Here is a 20,937-nt window from a genome sequence, read left to right as displayed (position 1 = left end):
AATTGGAGTTAAGTGACTTGCCCAAGGTCACATGGCTAGTAAGAGTCAAGTGTCTGAGTCTGGTTTTGAACTCAGGTCCTCCTGACTCTAGGGCTAGTGCTCTATTCACTGTGCCACCTAGCCGCCCTATTTTTTTTTTATTTTGACATACAAATTCTCTCCCTCCTCACAGCCACTCCCCTACCTACTGAAAAGGAAAGCAATATGATACCCATTATATATGTGAGATCATGCAAAACATATTTCCATATTAGCCATGTTGCAAAAAAAATGCAATAAAAATGAGGTAAGAAAATTATACTTCAATTTCTACTCAGAGCTCATCAGTTCTCTCTCTGGGAGTGGATAGCAATTTTGATCACGAGTGTTTCTAAAATCTCTTGGATCATTGTATTGATCAGAATAGCTAAGTTTTCACAGTTGACTATCATTAGAATATTGCTATTACTGTGCATGATGATCTGGTTCTATTCACTGTACTTTTTATCAGTTCATATAGGTCATGTTCCTTTACCATGGAAGTTGTTAAAACTTATGTAAACATTACTGTGGCTCCACAATATTTGAATTGTTTCTTTCTGGTTGCTTGTAATATTTTCTCCTTGCTCTGGAATTTGGCTATAATATTCCTGGTAGTTTTCATTTTAGGATCTCCTGTAGGAAATGATTGGCAAATTCTTTTAATTTCTATCTTACCTTCTCTTTCTAAGATATTAGGGCAGTTATCTTTTATAATTTCTTGAAATATGATGAATCTTTCTCCCTCTTTCTGATCATGGATTTCAGGTAATCCAATACTTCTTAAATATTCTTTCCTCAATCTATCTTCCAAGTCAATTGTTTTCCCAGTAAGATATTTCACATTTTTCTTCTGTTTTTCTTTCTTTTTTTTTTTTTTTTACAATCTTTCAATTATTTTATTGTTTCTTGATATGGAGTCGTTAGCTTCCACTTGCCCAATTATAATTTTTTAAGGAATAGCTTTTTTTTTCTTTGAGCCTCACACAGGAAGGGTCTCTATTATCCTGTAGCAACAAGTGACAATGATCCTAGGACAGAGACCAAGGACCAAGGGAACTGGGAACAGGGTCACTGCTCCCATGTGACTGACCATAAATGCTCCTCTCTGCCCCGGAGCTGTGATTCAGAACTGCTCATGGGCAACATAATTGGCAAAGAGCTCCAGGCCCTGCGTCCAACGCCAGCAAAGGGTCCCTTGTAATCTCTTTCTGGCCAGCTGTTTGACTTCCTTATAGTCTCTGGCCTGAGAGCTCCTGAAGTTGTTATTGCTGGTGTAGAGGTCACCTCCAAAGGCTTCTGCTGCTGCTGCTGCCAGGTGTGCTCCATGCTGGCTCCCACCCCAGTGTCACAGACCTTTCCTGCCAACCTCCTAGGATGTCTTAAACTGGAAAACTGCCTCACCCTGACTTTTTTTTTTTTTTGGCTTTTCCACTCCAGAATTTTATTTGGGAGAGTTTGGCCCGGTTGCTTCCCCTATTCTTCCTTCTTCTAATTGCTCCATATCAGCTTTTTAAAAAGGACATGTGCAACTGGAAACCAGAGCCTCCTCAGCCCTGAAACTGACTAGAGAAGAGGCAATGGAGTTTAATGGAAATGTCATTGGACTGAGACACTAGAATTTGAGTCTCCACTGCTTCATGGTTTTGCTTTTTGGGGGGAGGGAGGAGTCATTTAACCTTTTAAAACCTCAGATCTGAAGTTCTGATCATTATCTATAAAAGGAGATAAAAATTCTATTATTTCCCTCACAATGTTGTTATGAAGCTGAAATGAGATTATGGTTATAGAGTATTTTGTGCACATTAAGTGCCACATAAATGTCTCAGTCATTTACTAATCGTGTGACCCTGAGCAAGCTACTTAATTTCTCTCTGCCTCAGTTTCCTCATCTGTAAAATGAAGATAAGAATAATATCTACCCCTCAGGGTAGTTGTTAGGATAAAATGAGATAATATTTATAAAGCACTTTGCAAATATTAAAAGTACTACATAATGTTGTTATTATTAAATATATGATGATCAAATTCCCTCCCTAAAGAGTAGCTGAGTTTTATTTTCTTTGCTTTCTGCATGGTGCCTAATGGATCAATCAACAAGTATTTATTCTATAGCTAATTTTGCTCTGTTACATGATACAAGAATTGTACAATGAGGACAGTAAATGTTACAGAATTAGTGGCTGCTGAAATTGATTTCCATCTTCCAGGAAACTGATCCTTCTAGAAAGCCAAGTTTCATTCAATACTTGGTCAATACAGGACTATAGGGTTCAGAGCTGGAAGGGACATTGGAGGTCATCTAATTGAACACTATGTTTCTATTTGCATGAAAAGAACAGCTGAACAGAGATAAGCACCATTTCAAGACCTGCAACTTACAATGCGCTTTTGTGTTTTCTGAGTTAGCTTGGGTTTTTGTGACCTCCCTTCCTGGTTAATCCCTCATCTTGCCATATTGGCATTGCTTCCTGGCATTCCTTTTGTATTCTTCAAGTTCAATTCCATTTAATTCAACATTTATTCAATTTAATTTTTAATAAGATGTATGAAGCACCCATTATTTGCCCAGCACTATACTAGAACGTAAGAGGCACAGAACCCAAAATAAAACAATTTCTACTCTTAAGAAACTTACATTCTACTAGGGAAACACAGCATATGCAGAAATTAATAAATAGAAGGTAATTTGAGTAAGAAGAAAGAACTAACAATTGGAAAGCTCGGGAAAGGCTTCACAAAGGCAGTGACACCTGAGTTCAACCTTGAATGAAGTTAGATTCCAAAAGGAGGGAATACTTTCCAGGAATGAGAGACAACCTATGGGAAGGTGTGGAGATTGGAAAAGGAATACTAAATACTTCTCAAAGCACTGTTTTAAGTGCTGACAGGGATACGAAATATAGGTGCCATGATCCCTGACAAAATGGAGCTTGCAGTTTGGTGGAGAACTGTAACATATATAGATAATAAGTATAGGTGCAGAAAAAGTTTGGAGGTGAGGGAGGGGGGTGTTATCTACTGTGAGAGGGAATCAGAAAAGGCTTCGTGGGGGAGGTGGCCTTGGGGTTGAGGTTTAAAGAATAAGGAGAGGGAATTTCAGAGATAAAGAAAAGTGTGAGCAAAGGTTCAGAGAGGTAGGACACAGAGTACATAGAGCTAGAGACAAATCATCGAGGGTCTTTTTGGATCAGAGAGTATATAAGGAGAGCTAGTAAGATGTGTAGGGTACTGCCAGTTTGTGGGAGCAAAGAAATCTGAAGCTTATTTCCTAGACAATAAGGAACCTCTGAAGGTTTTTAAGTATAGGCCAATCACTGGGAATTCCCTATTCTTCACTATTTTATATATTTCAAAACCTTTTGACTTCAAACCTCATCCTCTCTCTTTTTCCCTCTTTGACTGCAGTCTTTAAGGAAGGGATGGAGGTGGTCCTTCTTACCAAGGCTAATCTCTTTAAGTCTTATCCAGGCCAGTCTCTGTACTTGTACATTTGATTCTCTCCCTATCTCTTCCAGAGGCTTGCCTTCAGAATCATTGTCTCCTCTCTCATCTTCCATTTCTTTTTATCTACTGACTTCATTCTGGCTTCCTACAAGCATTCCCAGTTTTGCTTTATGAACAAACCAACAAACAAAAATCTTCTTGGCTTTAGCATTGCCTCAAGCTTTTCCTTTTCTGGAAAAACAAATAAATCCTCTCATTTCTTAATCCCTTAAAATATAGCTTCCAGGCTCACCACAGCTTAAAACTCCAGTCTCCAAAATTACCAGTGATCTCCTGAATGCCAAAGTTGAAGGTCTTTTTTTTCCCTGTGGTACAGTAGGAAAGGTCCTGGATTTGGAGTTAGAGGACCTGGGTTCATTTTCTTGCTCTGCTGCTTATTACCAATGTGACTTTGAAAAAGTTGTTTAATTTCTATATGCCTCAAGTACTTTATCTGTAAAATGAGTTGGGTGGGTTGGTCTCTAGATCAGGTCTCTAGAACCCTTTCCACTTCTAAATCTACAATACTGTGGTCCTGCTTGATTTCTCTGAACCACAGGAATCTGTTGATTTTAAAGTTGTTTGAAGGAGAATGTTGGGAGAGTTCGGCTGGATTGCTGCCTCTACTCTGCCATCTTCTTGTAATTGCCTCAGACTCAGACTTTTGAAAAGGATACATGCAACTAGAAACCCAGAGGTTTCTCAACCCTGGATTCTATCTCCTCACTGTATTTTCATGGCTACTCTTTCTTCCTGATCGGCTGTTTCTTCTTAGTCTTCTTCAACAAATCACCTTGCATTTCATGCCCAAAGTTCTACCATTTGGCATGCCTCCTCTCTCTTTTTATTGTTCAGTTGTGTCCAACTCTCTGTGACCCCATTTGGGGTTTTCTTGGCAAAGATACTAGAGTTGTTTGTCATTTCCTTCCCCAGCTCATTCTACAGATAAGAAAACTGAGACAAGCAGGGTTAACTGACTTACCCAGGGTCACACAGGTAGTATCTGAGGTGGGTTGGAATTCACAAAGATGAGTCTTCTTGACTTGAGGCCCAGCACTTTATCCACTGTAGCACCTAGCTACCCTGTTCTCTGCTGAACTTAATTCAATCTGAAAAATTTGTTAAATGTTAGCTCATGCAGGCACTGGGGATGCAAAGACAAAAATGAAACAATCCCAGTTCTCAAGAAGCTTTCTTTCTCTTGGGTGAGGTGGGAGATACAACATATAAAGAATTAATATTCCACTTACCTTCTTTAATAGAATAAGTATAATATCTAGCATTTGAGCTTTGCAAAGCATTTACATATATAATCTCATTTGATTCTCAGGACAACCTGGTGAGGTAGGTGCTATTATTATTCCCATTTTACAGACCAAGAGATCTGAGAAAACTTAGATGACCTGTCCAGGGTTACAGTTAGTGCTTGAGACAAGATTCCAATACAGCTCCTCCTACCTTGCAGGTCTAGCATTCTATCCACTAAGCCACCTTCATATGGTTACTTCTTTTTTTTTAAATTACATTTTATGTTTATTTTTAGTTTTACATCATTCATTTCCACAAGATTTTGAGTTACAGGGGGTGGCCAGGTGGCTCAGTGAGTAAAAGCACCGGCCCCAGTGTCGGGATGACCTGGGGATCGAATCTGGGCTCAGACACTTAGTACCACACCCAAAAATAACTGGCCATGTAACCCTGAGCAAGTTACTTAACCCTAATTACTTAAAAAAAAAAGATTTTGAGTTACAAATTTTCTCCCCATCTTTCCCCTACCCACCGCCCCACTGAATACCCCCTCCTCCAATCTTCTCTCTCCTATATCCTCTCCCATGCCCCTTTCTGGTAGGACAAGATGGATCTCCATGCCCTAGTGCCTGTATATCTCATTTCCCAGTTGCATATAAAAATAGTAACAATATTTTTTTCACTTGGTTACTTCAATGGATTTTAAAACAGTGACTTTGTAAGATTCTTCTTCATCTCAGTTCCAGTGTGTTGGTTCTCTCCTTGCTGCTAAGGTTTTCTCCATGAGCTCTAAATGTGCTGCCTCAAGAACAACAGTTAAACCAGAATGCTTAGGAATCCTGCATCTCTAAGATTTGCAGTCTTTGACATCTTCAATAATTGGAATCTCCCGAATGGGTTTGATGGAAGTAGAGATTCACAGGCAGATGTTTGTATGACAGCTATAAAAATGGAGAGGCCCAAAGATTTCATGTGTTTGATCTGCTTGCCCTGAAACTGCATCTTCACTGACATTCATTGATCTAAATTTGGACATAAACGAATTGGACCTCCCAAATTTTCCTATCAATCTGATTCAGCACTGGTACCAACAGACCTCAGCTCTAGCAAAAAAAATCAATTTCGATTTTCACTGGTTGATTTTTTTTATTAGCTGAACAATGGATTGTGCTCCATTCATTTAATTTTTTAAAAAACTCTATTTGATTTATTGCTGTTTAGTTTTTCATATCCAGGAGCCCTACAAATTTATCAGGAGGGAAAGACAGGAAGTAGCATGTGCCAGGCAGGTCAAACTTTCACTGCCACCTCCCCTTAAACCTCGGGGGAGACAGTTTGTGATCCTGCTCTTGAGAACCCCAGAGAAAGCAGCCCAGTCTAGGCCACCAGCTTTGCTTCTAGCTTGTCCCCTGAAGCCATTATTCAGGGTAAATTCTCTTGTGAAAGAAGATATAAATCCCAGAAATTCAATTCAATAAACATTTATTAAGCCCTGATTTTGTGCTAAACTCTTAGGATACAAATAAGATACAGAAAGACAATCACTGCCCTCAGGGAGTTTGTGATCTAATTGAGGATGACAATACACAAAAAGAATCTCAGAGCTGCCCAAGCTTCCTAGGAGTGGAAAACAAGCAGAGCCTCCTAGGGAAAAAGGAAAGTCACCTGAAAATTCTAAGCCCTCTGTAAAGAAAGGCTTTGGGAGGAGTTTATTGTGGTTCCCTCCAATCTTCCAATCAGAAGAGAGAGACAACTGAGGGAGCTGAGAAAGTGTGGAGTATCAAAAGCTAAGCCCATCTGCATGCTGATGAGATTTCAGGTGAAAATCTTTTCCTCCAGCTTTTCCTAGAGGAAGCATAATGTTCCCAGTAGTGGAACCAAGGAAAGTATTTACTGGAAAATACAATTCCTGCCTCTTGGGCAGCCACAAGCCACCAAAGACCTATAAAAGAAAGTTCACCCTACCAAAGCCCTTGACTCCATTAAATGCTTCAACATTAGAAACAAATAGGGCTTTATACATGGCAGGGAAAAGCACAGAAGATACATTACCATCTCTTTTGCTGCTATTCCCTATAGACCACTAGGCTCTTCCATATGAGTTGCAACTGAATTCTCTTATATAGTCTTCCACTATTAGAATGCAAATGTCTTGAAAGGAGGAACTGTCTTACTTTTCTATTTGTATCTACAGTGCCTAGCACAGTACATTGAATATAGTAGATCCCTTCCATTCCTGTCCTTCCTGTGTAACTCATTCACATCCTCCCATAAGTCAACTACAAGGGGCCCTTCTCACATCAGTGAGCCTTTGTTTTTTTCCTCAAAGCACAAGCATGCCAATGGAACCAACTGGCCAATCATAAGCTATGTGACCAGCCTATAACTTTTGTTTATTGATTTCCTTGGTGAAATCCTTTGCTTTGCTCCTCTTTCACAATTCTTTGTAAAGTACTGAAGCCCACTTCCATCTGTCATGTGACCCTCCATTGTTTTCTGTAGAATTCTCATTTTTAATATTCAGAGATTGCAGCATTCCATGACTTGTAGCCACATTAGAGTACCAATAGAATTTTGACATTGAAAAAGATGGACTTTCATTTCAGGGAGAAGGTTGAGGTCAATAAAAGAACTTTTGGATTTGTCAAAAGCAATTCAATTTACTCTCCTCCTTCTATCCAATGAAGGGTACAATTTGTTGTCGATTTGTTCAAGATGGGTATATACTGATGGAAGACAGATTCTCACTTCATATCATAGTCTGGATGATAGGCATGCTTGGTCTGCTTAGCTTTTCCTTTGTGGATAGATAAATCAAAGTCCTTTGAGTGGTTGTGGCTCTTACCAGCATGCTCTACAGTATTCTAGGGATTGATGCAATTATTACAAAAGTCATCCACAAATAAGAGCCTCTTAAAGACCTTACCATTTCCAAGACATCCCTTTTAAAAATGAATTCTTTGTTGTATATTAAGTATATGCTTTATCATTAATCTAATAACTCACATTTTTATAACACTTAGTTTATAAAATGTTTTCTATACAATATCTCTGTGAGGTAGGAATGAATATTCTTATCCTTATTTTACTCATGTAGAAATGGAGGCTATCATCAACAGATACCAATAAGCACCTGATCCCGATTAGGCTCCTAACTTAAAGTGTGACTCTCAAGCTTTCCCTATCTCTCTTCTCAAGAGATAACACATAAGAAAGAAGACAACACCCTCACACTCATAAAGGAGGGAATGAAATATAAATATAGTTTCCTGTAATGAAAGGGAGTCATTCCATATGGTTCTCAAAACAACTGAGAGCGACAAGGAGTCTTTTTCCAAGCTTGTTCCATTTTGAAACTTCATTGGCATGACCAAACTTAACAGCACTGTCAGAGATAATATATCTGCCTGGAAATAGGTTAGGTTTCATGTGCCCTTTATCTTCCCATTCTTTTATTGTCTAAGTCTATGTAAAATAAATGCTCCATTGATTCAAAGCATTGGAGTTCCCCTGGAAATATCCAGAGGCAAAAGTAGCATTTTTATCCTCTCTGCCCTTTCCTTCTGGATGTAAAATAAAGGTGTTTTTTTTTTTTTTTAAGGGACTGAACAGGGCAGGTTACTACAAGTGTTGGTAATCAGGAAGAAGGCAGGTCATATAATTTGAGGAGCCCCACAGCAGTAATCCAGCCAGCATTCCCAGAGTTAATTGTTTTTATCACTGCCATCCATTGAATCTTGACTCAGACTTAATACTTGTGTGACCTTCAGCAAACCATAACACCTCTTTGTGCCTCTATTTTCTTAACAGCAAAATGAAAGGGTTGAACTAGGTGCTGTCCAATTCTCTATTTATGATCTTATGAATAACGATGACTTGTATTTATATTACAATTTAAAGTTTACAAAGTTTTCTCCCTATAGTAACCTTTTGATGTAGGTGGCTAGCAAATGCATTATTATCCCCATTTTTTTTTTTATCACAGAGCTAGCAAATGTTACACATGGTTTTCAAATCCAGGTCCCTATTTCAAAACCCAAGTCCAAATATTTTCCATTTCATCACAGTGTCACTACATTAAAAAAAAATTAGAATGAGCTGAAAGGGCCTCAAGAGATCATCTAAGCCAAGGGTTCTTAACCTATTTGTGTATCATGGATTTTGTTTCAAGTTTGGTGAAGCCTATGGATCCCATCTCAGAAGAATACTTTCAAAGTAATAAAACAAAATACATAGGATTACAAAGGAAACCAATTATATTGAAATACAGTTAACAGAATATTTAAAGAACATTTGTATACCCCAGGATAAGAAGTTCTGATACAATCCTGCTTCCCATCCAATCCAATTATCCTTTCTCCAAGAGCCTTTGACTGAAAAAACCCTCTAATAATAGGGAACTTACTAATTTAGGAGAATAACTTTTCCATTATTGAACAGTGTTATTTTTTAGAAAATTCTTCCTTAAGCCTAAATTCACCTCCTTGTAACTTTCAATGCTTCTAATCCCCCATTCCAGGATTTACACAAAAAAATGAAATATCTCTTCCATTTTGCAGTTTTTCAAATACTTGTAGATAGCTATTATCCCCACTTATCTCTACCCTTTTCAACCAAACTTCTTCAGAATAAGTATTCCCATTTATATGACATGGTTGCTTGATTTCTCTCTGAATTGTTTATTATATTTCATCCTATTCATTTCTATGACATTTCTAGGTCACAAAGAGGACTGTTCCTAGTCAAAATGATGAAGTCTGTCTCAGTGCTAACCACCTCTTCATTGAGCATTTTCCTTTCCTTTGCATACAATATCAGGGTGGCCATAATACCTAGATGTAAGATTGGTAAGGACTAGCTCTCTAATCTTACGTTGAAAAATGATGAATGAACCAATAAAGACACAAATGGAAAAACCATTCATTCAGTGCTTACTTTGTGCTATGAACTATACTGGAAGAGGGCATGATCTAGGATTTTGATAGCAGGCTGTGGGATAGAGCTATGTGAAGTTTCCATAAGTATGCTCTACTTCAGGGGGAAACTGTTGAACATCTTTATCTACCCTCCAAGTTGACACTTAGGGTTTTTCTACAGTCATATTCTAAAACCATGACAGTGGGGAAGTATTCCCAACCCTTATATTTTCCATACTCATGGCTAATGAAAATAAGGGATGTGACCAGGAAGTCACTGCAGATGTCAAATTATCATCTGGGGATTTAGATTTTCATTTTGGTGACTAAGGAGGTCAACAGGAACGTACAATATGGTATAGTGTAAAGGCTCCTAGTCTCAGAGTTAGGAGACCTGAGTTTACATCCCAGTCCCAACTCTCATTATCTATGTAAAATTGGTCAAATTATGTAAATTTTCTGAACTTTAGAATAAGACTAGCCACACCTACCTCCCAGGGTTGCTGTAAGGTCTTCCCCATGATATAAATATGGATAGCAATCATCATCTGCTAAGTTTAATGTATTGATATTAATGGCCATATGAACATGTTTAGAGTCCTGCACTATTGAGACCCTGGATTTCATTCTTATATGAACCAACTCAATTTATCCCATACCATAACCATAGCCAATCCCCACAGCTTTCTTACAAAGCTGGGCTATGGGCTTCAAGGGATAGAAAGTTTGAATGGAACAGCAAATGAAAACCCATCTTAACTACTGGAAAATGTTACTCTAATTGGAAGTTCTGTTGATGGTGGATCAATAGGGTCACCTTTGTATACAGATTAACCACTAATATCATCCTTGCTACCCTCTGCATAGCAACTGAAGTGAAGTTCTGGGAAAATTTAAATTGTAGTTCATTTGTCTGAATTATAAGCCCTTTGTTTGGTGGCTATTTTGAGTACCTAAGGTCATAGATTTAAAAGGCACCCTACCTCAAAGGTCATCTAGTCCAATATCCCTTTACATATGAAGAATTAAAGCCCAGAGAGGGTCACTGACTTGCCTAAGGTCACTCAAGTAGTAAATGATGGAGGTGGAATTTGAACCCAGGTCCTCTGGCTCTTTCCTCTATGTTATGCTTCTTCTCCTCTCCTTTTCTTTCCTGCTCATTACATAATAGTAATATATATATATGTATATATATTGCATGTAACATGCACGCATTTGTATATGTGTATATATAACATATATTATATGCATATATAATATACATTTGCATTTATGTATGTATAAAAGCATGTATGTATGTCTGTGTCTGTGTATATATTTCGTTTGGATAAATCCCAGCAGGAATACTGAGAAGTGATGAGATACTTGAGACAATAGTGAAGATATATGTTTTGAATTTTAGGTTCTCTTTTTAATTTGTATGCAGTTAGAATTGGAGCAAGAATCAATGGGAAGATACCACCCCTCTCCAGCAGCTCCAACATCTACATAGCAGGGGCAGCTTTTAATTTCAACTTCTCAACAATTTATCTGCTTCACTGCAGCTGATTCAGGAGGGCAGCTGTCCCACTGGTATGTGTTTGCTGCCAGTCCACACTTGGAGTTGCTGGGCCCTGCCGAATGGCTCAGGAACTACTAAAAATAATGAGCTATTGATACCCAGAGGTCATTCCCACAGGCAGGTGGGAGATATCTCATTTGGAAGGGTGGCATTATGGAGAATGACAATGATGCTCTGACCTTGAGACTGCTGAAAGAGTATATGCCCTGGGCACAGTGTCTCTTTGGGGATCCTGACACTGATCAGGGCACAGACTTTTGCAGAGTCATCCTGCTTGCCTCTGATGCAAGGCTTGTGCTCTTGTAGAAAAAAAAGAAACAAACAAAAACCCTCAAAAACATTCACAGACTTCCCTTCCTTTTGGCAGACTTTACAGCAGATTGTTTTGAACCTTAGTATCAGAAGAGAGATTTTTTTTTTTGGTTATTCCCCTCCCACAGAATATTATCTCTTTCCCTCTTTGCCAATCCAAAATCTTTTACAGCCTTCAAGTCCCTCTTCTATAAAGCTTTCCTTACCCTCCTCAGCTCACTGTGCTCCCTTCATCTTCTGGTCTCCTGGACCAGTTGCTGTCTCAATCTCTCCTTTAGCATTTTGTGGCACTTCTATTTTTGTTTTGTTTCCAATTATTTAACTTTCCCCATGAGGATTTCTTCCCTCCTCAAATGAATTGTGAGCTCTTCATTAAAGGTCATAGATCTAGAGCCGAAAGGGACCCCAGGGACTATCTAGTCCGACCTACTTATTTTACAGATGGGGAAACTGGGACCTAGAGAGGGTATGTGTCTTCTCCAAGGTTACACAGGTAATAATTATCAGGCTTGAGATTTGAACTCAAGTCCTTTCAATCAATTGAAAAGCATTTGTTAAATACTTATTATGTGCCAGGCACTATGCTATGGTGGAAATGTAAAAAAAAAAATACCCCCCTCCAAATCCCAATAACAATAACAGAGCCTGTCCTCAAGGATTTCGTATACTACTCCAGAAGACAGCATGTATAAATCAGAACATATAAGATAGAAACAACAGATGGAGAGAACAGCATTAATAAGAAGAGAGGCAGGCTAGGACTCCTGAAGGAAGAAGCACTTAAAATGAGTCTTGAAGGAAGAGGACAGGGACCATGACTTACATGTCTTGGTATCCCTCACCTCCACCTCACCAAACACAAAGCTGAGCTCATATAGCAGCTTAAAAAGCATTTGTTGAATTTATTGATTGATTTTGCAGAAAGGTGGCGGGGGTGGGGGGGATGTTGGGGTGAGAGGAGATTTGAGGAAGAGAAAGGAAAGAAAAGCATAAAACTAGACAGGATTACTTATTCTTATTACTTATATGAAGGAATAATAATATGATATGATATGACATGACATAACAACCTAACCTAACCTAACACAACACAATATAATATAATGTAATGTAATATAAATGATGACATGATATGACCTGACATGACATGACCTAACCTAACTAACCTAACCTAACATAATATAACATAACATAACATAACATAATATAACATAATGTATTAGTACTTATTATAAGCTTATCTCATGATGTGAAAACTGGTAGCTGGTAAGTTAAAATTTGCATCAACCTGTAAGTACATAATACCACAAAATGAATCAGGGATTTTTAAAAAGCTGAATTTATTGACCCAAAAAAACCTAAATTGCCTCCATGCTCTGAGCCACAATTTTGATGTCACAATGATGAAGTCCAGGGTCAATCTGGCCAGGTTTTCCACTTGCTGCCTTGGGAAAGGTTTGAATTCAGGATGGAACTCTCCCCAAAAAAGAGTTTTGGTGAACTATAAACCCTTTCTTCAACACCTTTGTAGATGGAGCTTCTGACACTGTTCCTTTTATTATTATTTATTTTAAATCCAGATCAGCATTTACATTGTATAAAGGAAAGTAGGCCATTTTGCTCTGATCTTTTATCTAAATAGAGAACCTTTCTCAGCCCTTCTGATGAAAGTCATACTCAGCTGGATGTCCTAAGGACTCAGCAGGGGTTGAGGGATGGTGAGAAAATTTTATGGAGGTAAAGGAGGAAAATTTAAGATAGAGAGAGAAAGTTGGAATTAAAGCTGCCTATCTAGTGGTGTTGGCAAGGGCGGTGCCAATTCAATGTGAACAATGAGCCAAGTACTATTTGTGCTATATGAAAACAGTACTTGTTAATTTTTGTGCTCTCTATGTACACTGTGTTGATAAGGTCTAGAAGTTAAGATGACAAGGTGAAGACCACAGAAAAGAACTTTCCACTTAGAAAGAGAAAAGGTTTGTGCAGTAGATACATGAGTCTAGCAGAAAACCTTTAAGACTTGAAGCCTAAGAAATGGTTATAGGATAATCTACTACAATAAGACCAGCAGAGAAGTGACACCCAGCAGATGCCACCAGAGTATTTTAAGGTGAAACCCACCAGAGGAAATCAGCAGCTCTGCGAGCCTCGGAATAATGAGTTATCCTGGTAACATGTGTCATCTGGTTACATGTGCTTATTACATATATGAACTCCATGTGTGTTCCTTGGTTATAGTATTACTTCTATGCACATCCTGTACATGTGTTTCATTCAAACTGTCACATTCAAACTGTGTTTACCATTTGAACCATCCCTCTATACCCCCACTGAAGACGTGGTAACTTGTAGGAAAGCATATTCTTTATGTATATGAGATTTTCTTACCATTTCATTTGCTATACTGTTTGATTAAATGTCTTTTGTTGCAAATAGTGTGTTCATTGTCTGGTAAAATTGAACACATTGGTGGGGGCTCATGAGCTATTGTTTTGAGTGAATTTTTACTCACAGAATACCTCAAACCGGGTATTTTTAAGAGGTGGAGATGTCTAGATACTGCTTAGGATATGACTATGAAGAATTAGAAGGTAAACTATGTGTCTGGCTTTGGAGAGGTTAATTTATAAATGACTAGATTGACTTTATTCACTGAATCTTCACTTTCCAGGAATTTGAACTTTGTTCTGGGAATCTGATCTTGGTTCCTGGATTACTCTATGTGCTTGGTCCTTTAAGATTGTGTCCTTGACCCTGGAATGACCCAATTTTGATTAACCTAGCCATATCATTCACAAAGAAAAGTGTCTCACCTCTCCTTCATGCTATGTACCTGCTTAGAGGTGGTTTGCTGTTGTTATTTTTTCAGTTGTGTTCCACTCTCTGTGATTCTACTTGGGGTTTTTATTAGCAATGACACTGGAGGGGTTTGTCATATCCTTCTGCAGCTCATTTTATAGATGAGAAAATTGAGGCAAATGGGGTTGTGACTGGCTCAGGGTCACACAGTTAATAAGAGTCTGAGGTCAGATTTGAACTTGGGAAAATGAGTCTTCTTGCCTCCAGACCTGGTACTCTATCCACTGTACCACCTAGCTGCCTTTGACTAAAGATCCACTCCGGAAACTAACTTTAAAATCCTTAATCCCCCTTCTCAAACTGGTGAGTTGATAGGGTGGAAGCAGGTGTAGGATGCTACATATAAATGGCTACCTGCCCAGGTACACCATAAAATCTTACATTCCCCCAGGTAATTCTACTGGTCTTCCATGGCTTAATTATTACGGTCACTCCTCTATGTCAGACAACAGAGGGGCCACGTTCCAGAAATTCACTATTCTGAACCACTAGAGAGGCAAAGTATTAGAGTGGATGGAGTACTGGCCTTGGAGTCAGAAAGACCTAGGTGTAAGCTGGACCCAAAGAAGCAATGAGAAAATGTACCTTCATCCCTTCTTTGACTAGGTGGGGTACTATGGGGATGGGATTGTCAGACTTAGTTGATGTTTTGATGAAGTGATTTTAAAATAATTTTTCTTTTTTATTCTTTGTTAAAAGTGATAATCAACTGTAGAGAGGGTGGGGAAAAATAAACTGCACTAAGACTCTTGGGATACCCATGTATATTCCTTGCCCCTACTCCCTCCTCAGCTGATCATACCTTAGTTTTAAGCTTGTTAAAGCTTAAATGGAACCAAGACTTTTGGGACACCATGTATTTGGAAATGAAGTTGATAGGAAAATAAAAGATAAAAAATTTTAAAAAAATGAATCTGGAGGTGATTTTAAAAAGCACAGAAAAGAATAAAGACTTTGATTCAAGTACTGTCTCTGTTACTGACTTACCAGACAAATTACTTACCCTCTCTAAGGTTTACCTCTAAAGCACTTTGTAAACCTTAAAGCTATCTAAATGCCCAATATCATTATTAAATAGGGCACTATGGAAGGACTCTAATGTGATCTTTTCTAGCCCTCTCTCTCCCATTAGCATCAGCCTTGAGGCCACATGTGGCCTTCTGGATCCTTGGGTGTGGCCTTTTGACTGAGTCCAAGTTTTACAAAACAAATCATTTTATTAAAGGGATTTGTTCTGTGAAGCTTGGATTCAAAGGCCCTCACTTGAGGACCTAGAGGGCCACATGTGGCCTTGAGGTCACAGCTTCCCCACGCCTGGGTTAGATTAGAAAGCTTACCTAATATGTCACTTATGAGAAACACATATTCCAGGCCTAAAAGGATGAATTTCAGCACAGACAAGTTTCAAATGTCGAGACTGCTTTGCAGAAAACAGGTCTGGCTTTGGGGAGGACAAAACGAGAGAGGGATGTGTCACTGGGGAGCAGCATAAAGATCTGGAGCAGGAGGGGCAAGTGGCAGACTATGATGTTGCAACAGAGCAGAGGTAAACATTCAGAAAACAGATTATGCCTACCTCATAATTTTGTATGGGATGCTCGGCAGACCCAGGAGCTGTGGATATAAGAAGCAAAGGGGCCAGCAAAAGAAGGTAGAACCCCAGTCCTGCATTCTGTTTGCATTTTCTCAGTTCCAGGCTTTCCACCCAGACATACTGTTTCTTTCCTACTGAGACATCCCAGTTGAGCTAGGCAGCTCCATGCCCCCATTCCCCTCTGCAAGCTCAGACTCTCCTAGACTAGCAAAGCTGTGTCAGTCTAATTGTGAAAGTTACTTGTATCTCTTAGTTTGTCAGATCCAGCCTGCTGGGGGAAGAGCTGTCCAGCTTCAGTTTGACAGCCAGACTATGTCTGGCTGCTCAAGGATTTTCAGGCTGTTTGTTCCCACAACTCTGTTCATCTACAGAGAGGATATGGGTAAGTAAAGGAAAGACAGCTAACGTGGTGTAGTCAAAGAGGTTACTAGACCATGTTATCTCTTTCCCTCCTTTGCTACATACTAAGGTTATTCAGTTTCTTTGGTCTTTGGTCCTCCGTTTCCTTATTTGTCAAATGGAATTTGGACTAGATCAGGGGTTATTAAGCTGGTGTCTGTCAACTCTTTTTCTTTTAATATTTAGATAACTGTATTTTAATGTAATTGGTTTCTTTTCAATCTTATATTTTATGCATTTGGAAACATTCTAAGAAGAGGTTTACAGGCTTCACTAGGCTGCCAAAGGGGTCCAGGACACAAAAAGGGTTAAGAACCTTAGCTGGATGATCTTGGAGGCCTCTTCCAGTCCTAAATCCTATGTTTTGATAAATCATATTGGGAGTCCTCCTCTGTGTCCCCTACCTCACCCCCCATCCATGAAAGGGAATTAGACCTTACACATTTTCTGTTTGTCCAGGAGCTCCTTCTAGACATAATCCTATATTCAGCAATTATCTGGACATCCTTCTTCTATATCACAATATCCTTGTACTGAAGATCTATTTTCTTAAGACCTATATTTTTTTTTCCTGAGTATATGACCAGCTAAACTAATAACAATAACTCATATTTGAAAGAATTTCAGAGTTGGAGGAGATCTCAGAGGCATCTAGTCTAATGTAAGAAGCGATTATCCAGGATTTATTGGAAGACCTCTAGTAAGAGGGAATTCATTATTTTTTGAAATAGACCATCCCATTTAGGGATAGTTAGAGGGATTGTGAGGAACAAAAGAGAAAAAAAACCCTGTCTGCCTCAGTTTCTTTATCTGAAAAAAGATGATATAATGATAGTATCTACCTCACAGGGTTATTATTAGTATCAAATGAGATAATATTTATAAATCCTTTTGCAAACATTAAAACACTAGATGATATCATCATCACCATCATCATCATCATCATCACCATCATCCTCTTCTTTCCTTTCATTGAACCTATACTTACCTTTACATATTTTGACTGCTGCTTCTTGTTCCTCTCTTTGAAGCCAAGTAGATAAAGTCTCCCTTCCACATGCTCAAGCACAGTAATCAAGTTTTCCTTTGAAGTTTTATTTTCTCTAAGCTGAATACCTCTAGTTCCCTCAACAGTCTGGAGTATGGGTTTCCTCACAGCCATCCTGTAGGGTGGAGGAGTGAAACTATCATTACCCTTATTTTACTGATAAGGAAAGTAAAGATCAGAGATCTGCCCAAGGTCATATAATACTAGGGATAGGATTTGAACCTAGGACTTATGTTTACATACTTAGAGCATTTTCTACTCCAAATCTGTGCTGTGGTAAGAAGGAATATTAATGTGATGTAGTAGACATAGTCTTAGACTGGGAGTTGGTAGAAGAAATGAGACAAGACACCATGCTTTGTAACCATGGTTTGAAATTTTTTCTCCATTCCATTTGAAAATTGAGGCCTTCTACAGTTCCTGACTACCAGAGGCATTGAGCATTCGCTGTAACACATACAACCTAACATATTCTAACATTCCAAAGGATACATGAATTCATTAATATGGTTACTTTCTCCAAAGATGCAGATCACAACCCTTCTATATTTTACCAACTTATGTGATTCTTGTCCCTCATCCTCCTATAAATCCACAATGCAACATGGTGGAGATCTCTTTCACAATCCTAACACCATGTTTTTACATGTGTCAATTTGCATGGCAAATATCACAAAATGAATACCTATACTCCATGGAGAGTGTATGCTTTTAGATAAAGAGTAACATAAGAAGGACTAAAGAGGTTGTGCCATGGTTAGAGTACTAGGCCTGGAGTCAGGGAGTCTCATATTCCTGAGTTCAAATCTAGCTTCATACATTTACTAGCTGTGTGACCCCAGGCAAGTCATTTAATTCTATTGGCCTCAGGGTCTCATCTATAAAATGAGTTGGAGAAAAAAAATAGCAAACAACTCCAGCATTTTTGTCAAGAAAACCCCAAATGGGGTCATGAAGAGTTGGACATGACTAAAACAACTGAACCACAAAAATCTTAAAAAAGTGTGCCCTCACTGGGCCATGCCTAAAATTGTTTAACCTATTCCTAGTCCCAGATTCATTCAGAAGATCAAGATTCTAGTCTTTGTCCTTTAAATTAGGTGAGCTTGAACAAATCGGTTACCTTCTTTGTTTCTATATTCCTGTAAAATGGTATAGCAATACCCAGAATATCCACTCAACAGATTTATTATTCCAAATGGAAGAACTGTTCACTACAGATACTGGGATCCTATTGATATTCTCTCTATCATCCCATTGATACTCTCTCCAGTCATCCAGTGACCAATTACTTCCCTTGCTGAACCTTTCACAAGGTACTCTGTCTCCCAATTTTGTGCATTTTCACTGGCTAGAATTCTCTCCCTTCTCATTTCCACCTTCTGACTTCAGGTCCCACCTAAAATTCCACCTTTCTTTGTATTTATTCTCAGCACTTAGCATAGTGCCTGGAACATAATAAGTGCTTAATAAATACTTACCAACTGATTGTAGTTGCAGAAAATGTCTTTTGCTACCAATCAGTGCTGACCAAGTTACCAAGAGGTTCTCTACCTCTTGAATATTCAAGGTTGCCCCTAAACCTGGAAACTATTTCAGAGTTGCTCTCCAGTTACTTAATGAAGAAGAATGAGGAAAGGAATACAATTAGAAGAGGCAGTCAGGGGCCCAAATTTCAGACTCAGTATTACTAGACTATACATGTACCCACTGATATGTGAATAAATGCTGTAGCAATTGGTTGGAGGGTAATCCCTTCTCCCTCATGAGAAGTCCAAGAAAGAGGTCCTACAGAACCCCCACATTAGTGGACAAGAGATATCAGGCCAAAAGGGAGGCTCATTTTTTTAAAGTTCTGCTAAAGGAACTGATCTTCATTCAGCAGCCAGTCCTCTTTGATGCAGCTTCTCCTTTGATTCCCTGATGCCATCATGGGGAACCAAGGTATTTGTCAGTCATCTCAAAGGCCTTCAGCACTGAGCATATGTCCCCAGAACTGACCTGCTCAGCTTAGCCACATGCCTGCTTCACTGGGATGTATACTAGTTCAGAGCACAAGAAATGGTAGTGGGGTCTTCTGATTACCCTCACTATACCTATCCTCTGAATTAGCCCACAAAATACCCAAAATCAATAAAATCATGGATCCCATGTGGTATTGAAGTACCCTCTCAGGTAGTACATTCAATATCCCTCTGAAGTAGCCCACTGAGATCATTGATACATGTTAATCAAACAATTGATAAGAATTTATATCCTATGTTCCAGTTATTGTGCCAAGTCCTGGAGTTACAAAGAAAAACAAAACAAAAGAATGTTTGCCTTCAAAAAGCTTAATTTCTATTGAGGGAGGCAACATGTACATATATAAACATATGTCAAATATACACACCCACATTCTCAAAGTATTTGGGGAGGAGGCTCTATATAGTTTGAACAGACATTGGAAATTGATAAAGATCTAAGTCCAGAATTTAATAAATAGAAGGTAGAGAGCATACCGGATTGGGAAGTTTTGCAGCTGTGTCCATAATCCCAGGTTATTTCCTGGAGAAAAAAATATTTTTTGACATCAATATTCTTCCAATGATATTGTATAACTAGAAATCATGGAAACTCAAAATCTGAAAAATCAGTTATTAGCTATACTCTCCAAATCTGACCTAAAAGACAATGAAAATATGTACAAACACATATGAGAGTAAACAATGAGAATATAATGTGATATATTATATAAACAATATATATAAATATAATTTATATATTATATAATATATACATATATAACATATAACAATATATATAAATATAAACAACAACAATAATAGCTAGCATTTATATAGCACTTTGAGGTTTGCAAAGCACATCTTACATATTTTCTCATTCGATCCTCACAATAACCCTAGGTAGTAGCTACTGTTATCTCTATTTTACAGATGAGAAAACTGAAACAGACAGAGATTAAGCGCTTTGATCAGGGCATATACCTAAGCCAGTATCTGAGACTGAATTTGAACTCAGGTCTTTTTGACTCCAGGTCCAGCACTCTATTCAGTAAGCTATCTCCATGTCTACAATAATCTATAACATTATCAAATATTATTTGCATGTGTAAAGTAGCAAAATGTATGTTTAGAACAGGAGATGAACTTTCCATGTATTAAGAGCAAAGGATAATAGGTGGGCTAGTGCCCATAATGGGTACTAGGCATAGAGGAAGACCTCCAGACTTGGATACATCTTACTTTATGAATTAGTGAGAAAATGTTGATCTCACAGGATTAGAAGATATAGATGGGGTCTTATATGCACCATTGGACAAAATATCCAAATCAATAAAATGATGAATCCCATGTGGTATTGAAGTACCCTTTCAGGTAATACATTCACATTTTAATGGGAGCCTTTAATGCCTTTACCCACAGGGTGGTTGTAATGGGTGAGATTTTTAGATATAAATCAATGCAATGCTGATAGAACTATTTGGGGAGCCTTT

General features: G+C 38.4%; 1 long non-coding RNA gene across 1 annotated transcript; it reads right to left on the bottom strand.

The window, feature by feature from the left end:
- Positions 1–4,479: 4,479 nt before the first annotated feature.
- LOC138151747 (uncharacterized) lies at positions 4,480–19,982 on the bottom strand. Its single transcript, XR_011165900.1, has 3 exons — positions 19,943–19,982; positions 17,382–17,556; positions 4,480–4,613 (listed from the first exon to the last, which is right to left on the bottom strand). It is a non-coding gene; the product is annotated as an uncharacterized lncRNA (long non-coding RNA).
- Positions 19,983–20,937: the final 955 nt, after the last annotated feature.

Source organism: Petaurus breviceps, unplaced genomic scaffold (genome assembly GCF_028583685.1).
Source record: "Petaurus breviceps papuanus isolate PSGF00001 unplaced genomic scaffold, PetGlider_PUasm1.0 90919, whole genome shotgun sequence".
Taxonomy (NCBI): Eukaryota; Metazoa; Chordata; class Mammalia; order Diprotodontia; family Petauridae; genus Petaurus; species Petaurus breviceps.
Note: the sequence above shows the minus strand (reverse complement) of the source record. Positions and strands in the feature narration are given on the sequence as shown.